The sequence below is a fragment of the Watersipora subatra genome, chromosome 1 (assembly GCF_963576615.1).
Source record: "Watersipora subatra chromosome 1, tzWatSuba1.1, whole genome shotgun sequence".
Lineage (NCBI taxonomy): Eukaryota > Metazoa > Bryozoa > Gymnolaemata > Cheilostomatida > Watersiporidae > Watersipora > Watersipora subatra.
Window position 1 is genome coordinate 35,177,073 of NC_088708.1, and position 15,003 is coordinate 35,192,075.

A 15,003-nucleotide genomic window follows, 5' to 3' on the forward strand; every position below is an offset into this window, starting at 1 on the left:
TATCAAATTTTTTTCAGAATTGGGAATGACAGCTGTGGCAACTGTTCAGTTTGAATTATCCATACCAAAATTAGTCTGAATCACTGCAGAAATTGCCACTGAAAGGGGGTGCCAACGGAGATGCAAGAATAAACTGCCTTGGCCCACTGCCCAACATAGCTGCAAGGTGGTTAAGCTGAGCCGTTTTTAGTGTTAGTTGTTAGTGTGCACAGCTGCTCAGCCAAAGATTTGAGTTCAATTTCCCATGCAATGTTTTTCCTAACCTCTATATCTAGCTTTAGACATATGGACAGACACTGCTATTATTTATATTATTAGTGTCATTCTAAAAACTGTCTTCACAACCGGGTGGCTGGTAGGAGGTGAGCCAAGGCCTTAGCCTGATGATTTTGACTTTAACGAGTCATTTTACAGAATAGTCTTCCTTAAAATCTGACCAGCTCCTAGCAGCACTGTTTTCTGAGTTGTTTGAAAGACTGTTGAGCACTGACCTCAATGAGATATGACACAAGCTGGCTGAATAATGTATTAATCACTCCAACCACTACATACATTATATTACTTTCGGTTGAAAATTCTACAGCCTTCGATGCTCAAATCTTGCACTTTGTACATCTCCTTTATATATTTCCTTCTTCTTTTTACTCTGGCATCACATATGATGGTTATACAACTAATCTGACAATCTGTCGTTTCTTTTTTGATCAGTACTAAACCTTTCACTTTGTCATTCTCAGACACTGGCTCTACCCTATGATTATACTATTATGCTGTGTGTGGTATGTTATGCTTCTTACAGATACTCCAGTAATCTGCTGAGGCCACTTGATCAAGTCAGAGATTGTATTCAGTTTGTGCAATCTTTGAGCACTTGTTTACAATATGGCTGTTTCACCCTTTGTCTTACACAACCTGCACTTAGTTACCATTTCTGGAATTGGTTTGCAGTGCTTAGTCTTGCGCTGCTGTTATTAGACACCCTGCCTCTTTCTTAAGGCCTCTTTTTGTCATCCACTTATGTGTCCCCTACTGTCTGATTGCTTGTTTTCATTTGTTATAGTTCATTCATTAGTCTTGGTGTTCATTATCTAGCATAGCACCTTCTAGTTTTTTTTTTCTAAAATCTATCTTACATGTCTTATTCATTGTTAGTTATCAGTTTATTTAAAATATGTATATGTATGTAATATGTATTTTTTCAGACTGCGGCTTTCATACTTTACAATTATCATTGTATTGTTATTACTAATACCCATGGCAGTCCGCTGTACTTTGAGGGATGGTCATGCGTGTTGATAAAGTGCAGAGAATAATTACATCCACAATTATTCTACCCTTAAAGAAGACAGCTCATTATTGCATGTGTTAGGGTAGTCGACTCTTAAGCTGTATGCCACCAGTAGCCAAACCAATAAAAATAGTTTTTTTAATCTCTGCCCCTAGCTTCAGAGGCACAGACAAAATTGTTGCGTACTATAGAAATTATTGACTACTGTCTGCTCTGTTTGATGTTTGCCTATTAAAACCGGTAAAAAAGGAAAGCCTGAACCTGTTCTTCATTAGATGAAGTAATTCGCTTAACCACTCTCCGCTTGGTGAGGTAGCATTTTATTGACAAACAGCAACGCTTTATTCAATACAAATATACAAATATAAAGTGCTAGTAGAAGCAAAAAAATGTTCTTTGTAACTATTGATGCATTGTTGTAATGATAGCCAATGAACTAAGATAAAATAACTGAATTTTTGCTGCCTTCATCAGAAAACTAGCTGCAAGCGATTCTTACAGTATGTTTGTAATAATGTAGCCAGAACAGTGTAAGCTTTTTAATTAGTGGCTTGCCTAATGGCCTGTTCATGGTTTTCCAAACACTTGTTATGAAGTCAATTAACACTTTGATGCCGTATAGGCCGTGGGCCAAGACAGTTTATCTTGCGTTTCCATTGGCACCGTTTTTCAGTGGAAATTTCTGCAGTGATTTAGACTAATTATTGTATGGATAATTCAAAGCTGAAAAAGTGCCGTAGCTGTCATTTCCACTTCTATGAGAGATCTGGCGAAAATGACATTTTAGGATTTATCTCCCCTGTAAATACGATTTCTTCCATAGAAGCATCAAATTTGCTATTTTTATCTAAATTATCTTGCAGTGATTTAGAATACCAGGGGAGAAGTCAAAATTAACATTCTATCTATTTTTGAACATTCCATATCCTACGATTGTTACATGCGCACTAAAACTATATACATGTACATATGTATATGTACATGGATATATAACTGTATAGTTTAATAGCGTCATTTTACAATACGAAATAAAACATAATAATATTTTGTTTTATAAACTGACACTGATGAATCATAACAAATAATAAAAACACATTGTGAATACTTTGTATGTGTTTGAATAATAATGTCTCTACTTTTGTAGAATATATCTTTTAAATTTATTTGGTATTATATCGTTTTTGTAATTAAGTATCAATATGTTGTTGATTTCTTAACATTAATATCTAGAGATGATTTTTTAGCGTAGTTCTGCATGATCATACTATGTTTGCATAAATGTGTTGCTGTTTGCTATTTATTTTTAGCACTGTTGTGAAGTAATAAAATACAAACTATTTTAATTGGTTTTAATGCATTTACAACTTTTTGGATAAAAATGTTAGGTAAAACAGCTGTTTTAGTACCAACCATTCAGTCCCTTCTTGCCATGACAATAACCAGTCAGCCAACATCCACATTTGCAAACTATATTTGTTGTACAATAAATAAAATGCTATGAGTTTTTTATATTGAGGAAAAGTAGCCAATTTACACATAAGTTCAAAAGATAGACCACAATCATCGAAATCAAACCATCAGTTTTAAAGGTTTATATTCAAAAAATAACTTCTTGCTAATTCAATTCATAATTGGTTTGTTTATTATCCACATCACATAACACTTTGATTTCATGCCTGATAAAAACCTGCCTATAAAAGCTCAGCTGGCAGCCATCAGTTGTGCATTTTATTGCAAAATTTGGGGTAAGGAGACTTAACTCTTAAGTGTGTAAAAATTTTACCTATGAATTCATTAATTTTGGACACATATCCTTGAGGAGACAACTCCAAGTTCAAAACTACCTCTAACGAATTTAAAAATATATCCTCGATAAGAGGCAAAAATGTTCCGCCTCCTATTATCAATTTGCTATACACATTTTAGATAATTTATATATATACGAAGGCCTCTTATTAGGGGGCCTCCCATCCTACATATTTTGAGTATATATATATATATATATATATATATATATATATATATATATATATATACACATAAATATATATATATACATGTATACATGTATATACATAAATATGTATGCATGAACATATATATATATATATATATATACATAAATATGTATGCATGAACATATATATATAGTATATATACCGTATATATATACCCTATATATGTATCATGTATATATTGTATATATATTATACATATATACCGTAAAACCTCTATTTGAATGCCATGGCGCTTTATTTTTCAACACTTCCCGTATAGTGACTGTGAAATGAAGGTGGCATTCAAATAGAGGCTGGCAGGGTATTTTTCAAATGGCTCGTCAGAGTTTTCGGAAGATAAATTTAGCCCTATTATAGAGGGCGCGAATGTTGCCCATGTTTTGCTCTTTTTCCGGTGGAGCTATATTAAACCTTGTGGATGCAAAACATCTGCTAACTTATCTCCAACTTGTCAAAGATCTCTTAACAAATATGCATCGAGAAACCGAGAAATATCTCTACAAGTTGATAGCTATTACTTGCAATTGACCTGCGATGATATTATAGCCTGTGTAGCCTGCGATGTAATACAGTCTTTGCAATTTGTTGGAAATTTCTATTTTCATTTTATTCTAAATTTGAAAACATTTTTTTATTTTATATCTATATTTAATAATATTGCATCAAAGATCATTGCACTCATGGATGTTTGCTACAGTTTGCAGCCAAAACTAGCTTTTTATGTGCAATAGAAGTGTAGTTATGAGCATCGATCCATTTTAAGTCGTGTTAAGGTAGCCGCAAGTATGCTATTAAATAACATGTTATAAATCTGCATATTTGTAAGTAATATAACGAGTAATCTATCAAATGATACAAATATATAATCATGAACAAGTGACTTAAACGAACCATACCTTATATTACATGCAAAAACAAAAAATAAACGTTAGTAAAACAAAAATATTTTCATTGTTTGCTTGTACTTTTTTACTACTCGGGCAACGCCGGGTAGTACAGCTCATAGTTGATGACAGTCGATTAGCTTCCCATCACACCAATGTAATACAACCCCAGTATGACTATATATCTTATCTATGAGTAACTGATTGCTTTAACTCACTTACTTAACACTATCTATTCAGTGCCTTTGCAAGTCATGTAGGTATTGAATTGCTTTAAGTAATAAGCATATATTAGAGTAATAAACTATAGTCATCATTTCTTTAATATGAGCAGTAATTACTATCTTGACTGTGAAAATTCATGATCATTGTTTAACCATTCTCATGGCTGATGTTATTGATCTAGTCTATCACTATGGTTGACTAGCACAAAAAAGAGGCGTGGCCTAAACGCTCCTTGTTGGCACCGGAAACGCTCGTGTTGTTGAAAGCACTGTTATCACTCTAGGGGGAGATAACTCTACGACTGGTACCTTTCGATACCAGTACAAATGTAAAAATGAGAAATTGCATTGTCGTTGTTTGACCGAATGGTGAGAGAATGTTGAAGCTCTTCCTATAGAGCTTCCTACAATAATCCACGTGAAAAGAATTGACCTTGACCGCGGATATAGCAATCCAAACTTCCGAAAAGACGAAAAAAGAAGTTCAAGAAAACATGAAAAAGCATCGTGTTTCATAGAATTGATAGTTTGAAATAATACGTCATTTAGCGTGTGCATACAGTATACTGTATATGATAGTGCCTTTGATCAATACGCCTTGCGTAGCTCAGTGGTAGAGCGTGTAGATTGAAGTTCAAAACCATCATGATGCGGAATTTGAAAGTTCAGGATTTAATAGCTATAGCTGGGCATACACAATGACAAATACACGAATTGACTGACAGAAAAACTTTGAGAAATATACAAACAGATAATATATACTATTATATAAATACTGTATATAAGTATTTATACATTATGTATATATTTATACTACTGAATGCTCAGCGTTGCCTGGGTAGTAAAAGTGTCTTTGGACCGAAAATTTATTTTTATTTAACATTACGACATTTACTATTCCAACTTTTAAACTTCATATCATGAGAAAAGTGTTTTTGAGCAGTTCAAATGAATTAAGAGAAAAATTAAACAACTGTAAAGGATTTCAAACATTTTTAAACAGCTGTGACTTTTAAATTTCATATCAGGAAGAGAATATTTTGTTAAAATAATTTAAACAAAAAAATAAAACACTGTAAATGTAAAATATTTAGTGGTGCTGGCTAAATAAAGCTTGTTTTGCTCTGATTACAATAAAAAAATATTTGGTTTACAACAATATGATTTTAGTGTTAGCATCGTACGGTGAAAATGTCGTGTAGAGCGGTAAAGAAACTCATACTAAATATCTAATGCACAAACCCTCTGGTAAAAATCATCAAAGTTTATATGCGTGCTGTACATATAAAAAATTAGTAACAAAATAATATGCTATCCTTAGTAACTATAGTTAGCTCAATTAACTTTAGTTCATTCAGTGGTTCCGCAAGAAAATGTAATATTACAATGTACTTTGTGCAGCATGTACCGTAGGAAGTGCTTACTTTTAAAGCGGACTTGCAAAATAAACATTGAATTTAACTTGAATACATTTAGCTTACTAAACACATAATTATAGATGTAATTGCACCATTGAAGTCGTTCAAATAAAATTAAAACCAATATAAGGCTAAAACATAAGCTACAATTTGATGTTATTTTCGTTTTTGTAGACTAATCCTGTCCAGGGATAAAGGCGTTTGAATGTGATCATTTTTGAAACGCTCAGATTCAAGCAGGTGCTTTATTCGTGACGTGTATAGTGAGCGTATATGAAAGAATCTGAGCAATAAATAAACTATTTCTTTAGCATATCATCAGCATAAATGTTTTATATAGGTCGTAATAAATGTTGTCGCTAGTAAGACACATTGTTTGTGATCTCAAAGATTGTCGTCGTCATGAAATTTACTGAATTACTAAATCACACATGCTTCGTCGACTCGTTTTATTGATGAAAAACATAATTTTAATGAAGCCTCCAGTTCCATCGGAGGTGACTCAGAGTTTTTTGAGCATCAGGTGATTAAAGATTTGGGCAGACAGCTTATGATTGGAGCATCATGCTGAAGAGAAAGACAGGAGAATGGAGGTAAATCTATCTTTAACCGTGAGTCTATTATATATATATATATATACTAAACTAGAGGTAATAATTTTACTACTCATGAATACATTTACAAAAGAATAAAATTAACGTTTTGCTATCACCATTCATCGTTTTATAACTTTTTTATTGTTTCACCTAGCTATAATATTTGCTTCAAATTTTCTTAGGCAGTTTTAGCTAGTAAATTAGATTTATGATGAGAATTATGTTCGCTTCTCACTTGTAGAGAGGGAAGAAATGGATTGATCAATGCTGATCTTAAACTCCCAGAAACAAAGCTTCAAAATTTTGGCTTGGCAGGCTTATGCTTTTGTTAAACACTTGATCATTTTGAAAATTACACTCACAATCTATCCAACTCCCAAATTGAAAGCTTTCAACTTTCACATTAGAACGACATATCTATGAATGACATTTATTTATTACATTTATTTCACTGATTACATGATGTTTATGTGGCGCTATCAGTGGAGCAATTGTGTCAGTGTAGGAACTGCCATACACAGGAAAGAGAGACATGAATGTCTGATGTGTGCTGCACAAACCATCATGATATGTGGCATTCTGTTTTTCAGACTGGTCATGCACCTACAGATCATTGATGTTTTGGACATACCCATAAGGACTTACAAGAGCAGAGTGGTGATCTCTAACAACCTGCTTATACAACATAGTGAGAGCTACATATCCTAGGACCAAAGATGAAGAGAAATATCCAGATATGATGCATACAGAGTTTGAGTTTATTGCAGTAGAGTAATTTGTCCTATTATATGAGCTGAAACTATTTGATTGGTCATGACTTTGATGGATGTTTTTAATGAAAATTTTTTGCTGAGATGAAATGTTTTTGGCTTGTAAAAATGATATAATAAAATAATAATGTTGAAGATAATGCAGAACATGATTTTCAGAACATATTGAATACATCATATCCCAGTTGCCACCTGTGCCAAAATCTAGTCTGATAGATGGATTTATAAAACGTAATCAGAGCTGTATTGACAGGACTTTTGCGTAGCTTGACTCAATTCTAACAGACCAAATCTTAAGAGCTACTAAAAAATGTATGCTCCAAACTTCTAAGTGAAAACAGGTGATTTCACACCACAAACTGCCAACTAGGTACAATAATGGCTTTATTGACTCTGTCAGAATCGGTGGGCCAATTGATTTTAAACAAATTGACATTGTTTTGTGTTCACTATTTTGGTCAACTCAAAAAACTATTTGTTTTGTACTTGAATCAACTAATCAAATGTGACTAGTAAGTTTTTTTCTACAAATTGATACTATTAATGACTAGATGATGTTGACTATACATGACCTTTTTAGGGATGCAGATGGTTTCGCCATATATTCGAATATATTCTTTTTAAAGATGAGGCTTGATTATTGTATTTAGTAACTAGTTTTCGGTGTGGGTAGCAACTGAGAGCTTCGCTAATACAAAGACCGCAATGAAATAAGTTAACTCGACGACCTAATTACCGTAGACTGGCAGAATCGTAATCGGTACTCAGATGTTTACACAGCATTTAGAGGAAAGTAATATAACAAAATTTTAATTATCCATATTTGAGGCATTTGAGACATTTATAATAATGTATCTGTAGCTGAATTAAATCTCTCTCTCTCTCTATGCAATCCCTCTCTTTAGAGTAAGATGTCTGCTTGCTTTATTGATGTGTTTGGTGTGTTTTAAGATGGCTCCGTAGTCCGATCATTGCTCTGCATTGACGATTGCAATGTGGACATTGGTAGTCATCATTCATCAAAGTATCAGATGAGCTAAGCCACACTTTTCGTGCTGCCCTGAGCTCTTCTCTGTGAAGCATTTTTTCATTTTCAAGTATCTTCACCCCTTTATGAGTTAGAGTTCTCTATCCAGTTCTTCTCGTGGCATTCCATTCCCAGGTTTCACATCTGATGTGACAACTCTTCAAGCTATCTTTGAGACAGTCTTTATAGCGCTTTCTTTGTCCCCCCTGTGACCTCTTCCCATTTTCTAGTTCGGCATACAGAATCTGTTTTGGTAGTCTGCAGTCTGGCATTCTAACCAAGTGTCCAGCCCAACGAAGTCTGTTCTTAACGATCATACTTTCGAGGCTGGACATCTTAGCTTGTTGATACACACTATTGTTAGTGCGTTTGTCAGACCATTTGATCATTAGTAGTTCTCTCATTTTCCTCATGTGATAGTTCTCCAGAACCTTGACGTCAGTGCTGTAAGTAGCCCACGTTTCTGAGGCATACAGTAGTGTGGGGACAATTACTGCCTTGTACACTTTTAGCTTGGTGTCGACTTGCAAGACTGGATTTTCAAACACTCTTTGTCTCAGTTTGCTGTATGCTATGCTAGCTCCTTGCAGTCTTCTCTCTATCTCCTTCCTTAGGTCGGCCTTGAAGGAGAGATTACTACTCAGGTATACAAAGTCATCTACAGGGCAAAGTGGTTCGCCTCCGGCAACAATGCATGGAGTGACTATGTTTTTTCCAGGTTTCGGCTGGTACAATACTTGAGTTGTCTTTGCATTCAGCTTGAGTCCAAGAGCCCTGTAAGCATTTTCAAAAGCTGTCATGACTTCTTGAAGATGTTCTTCTGTATGAGCCACAAGAGCATTGTCATCAGCATATTGGAGCTCAAGAACACTTTGTTTCGAAGTTAGAGTTTTAGCCCGAAGTCTCTGCAGGTTGAACAGATCGCCTATTCGATAGTTGAATGTGATACCTTCAGAGAGTTCTTGTTTCACAAGGTGCAGTACAGCACACAAGTAGATAGAAAACAGCGTTGGCGCAATCACGCAGCCTTGTTTCACCCCAGTTTTTACTCCAAAAGGATCCGTTTGTTGGCCATCCACCAAAACTGATGCGTTCATCTCATCATGCAGAAGCTGCACAATAGCCACAAATTTGGGAGGGCAGCCGATTTTCTCAAGTACTTTGTATAGAGATTGTCTGTCAACAGTGTCGAAAGCCTTGGTAAGGTCTATGAAGGTCATGTAAAGGTCCTTGTTCTGTTCTCGGAATTTTTCCTGGATCTGTCTAGCAGCAAATATCATATCTACTGTACCCCTGCCAGGCCTAAAACCACACTGCGTCTCTGGAAGAATTTTTTCCGCAACACTGGAGAGTCTATAGAACAGAATTCTAGCTAGAATCTTCCCCCTTATTGACAAGAGGGATATCCCCCTGTAGTTCCCACACATCGTCCTATCTCCTTTTTTGAATATGGTAACAATCAGTGCATCACGTAATTCATCAGGTATTTTCTCAGTTGTCCACACAAGTGTAAAAAGGCAGTGCAGTTTCTTGGTAAGTTTAGTTCCACCATGCTTGAAAACTTCTGCAGGTATTCCATCAGCGCCAGCAGCCTTCCCACTTTTCATTGCTCGAATGGCGGATTTCGTCTCGACTAGTGTTGGCTCTTCTCCTAGCTGCAGATGGGTTGGCAGCTGTGGGACTTTCTGCAGGACTGGATCAGCTACAGTGGATGTTTGGTTTAAAAGATTTGAAAAGTGTTCTTTCCAGCAATCTCTGATGGCATCTTTGTCTTTATGGAGCACACCACTCTTGTCTCGAACAGGTACAGAGCCATGTGACAGAGGACCGTACAGTTTTCGTGTCTCTGCAAAGAAATCCCTTGTCTTATTCTGATCCGCCAAGCTCTGAAGCTCCTCTGCCTTTTGTGTCCACCATTCATTCTGCATCCTTCGAACTCGTCGCTGCACATCTGTTCGTATGCTGTGGTATGCTTTCTGTTTCTCCTTGTTTCTAAGATCGTTTTGCCAGGCTGCAAATTTAGATCGTTTTTTTATTTATAAGTTGTTCTATTTCTAGGTCATTCTCATCAAACCAGTCTTGGTGGAGCCTTTTCGCTTTGCCTAATACCTCCTCGCATATCTCAGTGATACAGCTCTTTAGATTTGTCCAAGTCGAGTTGACATTTTGGTCATAGATTTCAGCTGATAGTCTCTCATTGATTTTTGTTTGAAAGTCTTTTTTCACATCCGGTTTATTGAATAGATTCACGTTGTACTTTGGCCTTGCTGTCCGTTTAGCTCTTCTCTGTTTGGGCTGTAGAGTGAAACTCAGCAGAGTTTTCACCAATCTGTGATCCGTCCAGCAGCTATCTGTTGAGTTGATTGCTTTGGTTACTCTTACATCTGCTAAGTCCCGCTGTTTGGTGATTATATAGTCTATCAGGTGCCAGTGACCGGAGCGAGGGTGCCTCCAGGTTGTTTTCCTTCTATTCTTCTGTCTGAACAGGGTGTTTGTAATCACAAGGTTAAGTTCTGTACATTTGGTGAGAAGCATGAGACCATTGTCATTCATACTGCCAATTCCCTCTTTGCCGATGACGTCCTTCCATGTCGTGCTGTCCGTACCAACTCTTGCATTAAAGTCTCCAAGAAGCACGACCTTGTCGGCCCTAGGAATATGCGATACAGTATCATCAAGAGCTGAATAGAATAGCTCTTTTTCCTCTTGCTCGGCCATCAGGGTCGGAGCATAGGCACTGATCAGTGTTGCTTTCCTGTTCTTACTGATGTTTAGTTGTAAGGTCATCAGTTGATCTGAAATGCCGACAGGAAGATGGTCCATGTGCTTAACAAGCTCATTTTTAACAGCGAAACCTACCCCATACAGCCTATGATCTTTAGCAACTCTCCCTATCCAATAGAATGTATAACCACCTCCCACTTCTGTCATCTGGCCCTCATCAGCAAGTCTTGTCTCCTGTAGTGCAGCAATATCGATATCATGTCTTCTGAGCTCACGTGCCACAAAAGCTGTGCGACGGTCAGGTCGATCACTGCGCTGATGAGCGCAGTGATCGACCTGACATGAGCGTGCGTACATGAGCGTGCGTACATGATCTTTAGCAACTCTCCCTATCCAATAGAATGTATAACCACCTCCCACTTCTGTCATCTGGCCCTCATCAGCAAGTCTTGTCTCCTGTAGTGCAGCAATATCGATATCATGTCTTCTGAGCTCACGTGCCACAAAAGCTGTGCGACGGTCAGGTCGATCACTGCGCTGATGAGCGCAGTGATCGACCTGACATGAGCGTGCGCACATGAGCGTGCGTACATTCCATGTTGCTAGTGTAATCTATTGTTTTCTACCGCAAATAAGGTGAACCATCTGGACGCGGTAATCCAGCCAGGTGAGAAAAGGAACAGACCATGTATAGGACACCTTTTCTAGTCCCTTCCTCGGATTGAGGTGAGCAAGGCGGTCCCTAAAAAGGGCTGCTCAGTCGTGAAAGCAACTACCGAACATCTCTCCTGTTCCATTCAAGAGACGAGCGACTGATAAACTTCCACCGCCTGCGTGCTGGTTGGGAGCTGAGGACTCCCAGGTTTCACTACCCTGTCCCCGTTGCCACCTTCCAATCGCCGCAGGGCTTAGTTGGTTGGTTTGGTGCAAGCAGAAAGCTGTGCGTGGATTTAAGTGGTTCTTCTGATGCACTGCAGAGATCCACTAACTTGGCTAGTCATACTCTGATCCAATGGCAAGAAAACCTAGACAATTGGGAGTATGACAAGTTGCAGTACGCGGCCGTTGATCTACAAGAGATTCTTTCGCCCTTTCCAACTGGTGTTTTTGCTGTCGGGATAGTACATGCCCGAAATGTTGGATGGATGTTGTTTTTAGTTTCCTCCAAACCCTCCTTTCAAAAAAAGGGAGGGGTTGCCGGTTTAGTCGCCGGCGACCCGACCCATGGCACAGGTAGTACTGGGTTACATGGTTACCAGTAGCAGGCTAGCACCTGACCTGAGCTGAATTAAATAATTTTATTCTAGCACTCATAAGTCATGAGCAAATACAAAATAAAATATACGCTAATAGAGCCGCATAGAACTAGACTTTTATCCCAATAGCCGATGTGAATACGAAAGATAGAGACGGGCTGTCTCACCATATACATCACTTGACGGTGACATTGTCTAAAACAACTAACAACTAAAATGATAGTAAAACAGTGATAGTTTCTTTTAAAATCAATTAAAATTTTGTGCTATCACATCTTTAAAGCTAAGTTTTATTATGTATTTTACTAAACTTTAACTTTGTCATAGGCTAAAATTTTATTTTATCTGTTTTCGGTTTCGTTTTCATTATAACTTAATATGAATAATGTTGAACTGAGATGTAGAGCAAGCGAGCATCGTATCTCTTTCAGGCGTTGTGGGAAAGATTTCGGCAAATAGCATATTGGCATTTCCCCAATCTCATCATAATCAGTACATCGACCGCTAAATTTTAAATTTGAGAGAAATTTTTGTTGGTATCGTATGTCGGGGAAAATTTCATCATCGTATGGTGATGATAGAAAAACATCATGTTTCATACCGTAAAGCCAAAACAACTGATAACAGGGCATCGTAACCTGAAGCCGCACTGCAACAATTAATGTTTTAGCATGCGCAATCACGAGAGTGTATGATATAGGTGTATATGAGAGTGTATGATATGGGTGTATATGAGAGTGTATGATATAGGCGTATATGAGAGTGTATGATATAGGCGTATATGAGAGTGTATGATACAGGCGTCTATGAGAGTGTATGATATAGGTGTATATGAGAGTGTATGATGTAGGTGTATATGAGAGTGTATGATATAGGTGTATATGAGAGTGTATGATATAGGTGTATATGAAAGTGTATGATATAGGTGTAGTCATGTTTATGGCTGACCAGCCCTATTTATACTGAACAATGTAAGAAAATGTAAGTAACTACGGTAGCAATAATGAAAATGTAAGTACCTACAGTAGCAATAATGAAACCGAAGAAAATAATAGCACAGCACAAACTGATTTACGTTTACTTTTCAACCTGCTTCCGCTGTGGGCCCAAGCTTTGCCCAAGTATATTGCCCAAGCTTTGTAGACAACACATCAACCTGGTCGCACTGTGGTGAGATTGTTTATTGCTGAGGTAACACGCCTCTATCCATTACAGGCATGTTGGATTATCGACCAGTCTACTGCAGAATTGAACAATAACCCGGTGCTGCACCACGGAACAGGCCACAATGTTTACAGTACAGTTACAGGTGGTTGTAGACTAAAGACTGGCAGTGTAGGTATGGCAAACAGCTACTATTCAATTAAGCTTGAGCCAATGAGTGAATGAGTGTTACAACTTGTTTATTTCTTTGCAGCCGATGTGCAAGCGTTTGCAGTCAACGACTATCTGGTAGTTAGACCTTTCTCATTTTACCATCACCTAGTTGGAAGCATTACGTCTAGGACAAAGTCGACAGCTATGTAAACAGTTTTTGTGATTATGCTAGCGCAGCTAATGACCATGCCTTGAAGTAGTGATAACAGCTAAAATCACTGAGAACACATCGTGCCCATCATCGACTCATCGTTACTATAAAATAGCAATTTTCGCGATATTTGAAAATAACAAAATCAGCCACTATCTTGTTTGAATAGACTGACAATGGCGGCCCACCTCTCGCATAGCCTGTCATTACACTTTGACATTTTCCCACTCTTCTAGCCAATTACTAATGACCCCTAGCCATCAGTTTGGAGAGGTTATTATTAAGTAACTGCCTTATATTTTACCTATGAGCCTCTATATAAACTTTTATTTGGAAGAAAAGAAATGTTTGTAATAGTTTGCGAGGCTGTGTTCGCATTGTTTACATCATTTGTATGCTGTAACCCTTGTGTTTTGATAGTCAAAGTATATTATATTTTTACTTTCTGAAATTTCAGTTATGCTGACACGTTTGCCAACTGTTGAATTAATGATTGCATACAATAGCGAACAAAAGTGATTCCTTAAGTGTCAATCTTTAAAATCGCCAGCAGTTAGTAGAATTTTTTCAAACAACCAGCAGCACCTTGTTTTTTATATTGGATAGCAAGGAAGTTATTTTAAGCATATGTATGAAAGTGGTGTTGGCATAACATAGCATTACCGCTGGCACCTCAAGATAACATGATAGTTATAGCATTATAGCTGCACATCTATTTAATCATGGAACGCCTTCCATATCTTCCTTATCTAATTGACGTGATGCAGTAAATGCATTTGTTAGAGCTTGTCAATTTTACAGGGAGATAACGCGGGTGTGGTGCGCTACTTTCAGCTGTGTTCTCAGCTAAAATCACTGAGAACACATCGTGCCCATCATCGACTCATCGTTACTATAAAATAGCAATTTTCGCGATATTTGAAAATAACAAAATCAGCCACTATCTTGTTTGAATAGACTGACAATGGCGGCCCACCTCTCGCATAGCCTGTCATTACACTTTGACATTTTCCCACTCTTCTAGCCAATTACTAATGACCCCTAGCCATCAGTTTGGAGAGGTTATTATTAAGTAACTGCCTTATATTTTACCTATGAGCCTCTATATAAACTTTTATTTGGAAGAAAAGAAATGTTTGTAATAGTTTGCGAGGCTGTGTTCGCATTGTTTACATCATTTGTATGCTGTAACCCTTGTGTTTTGATAGTCAAAGTATATTATATTTTTACTTTCTGAAATTTCAGTTATGCTGACGCGTTTGCCAACTGT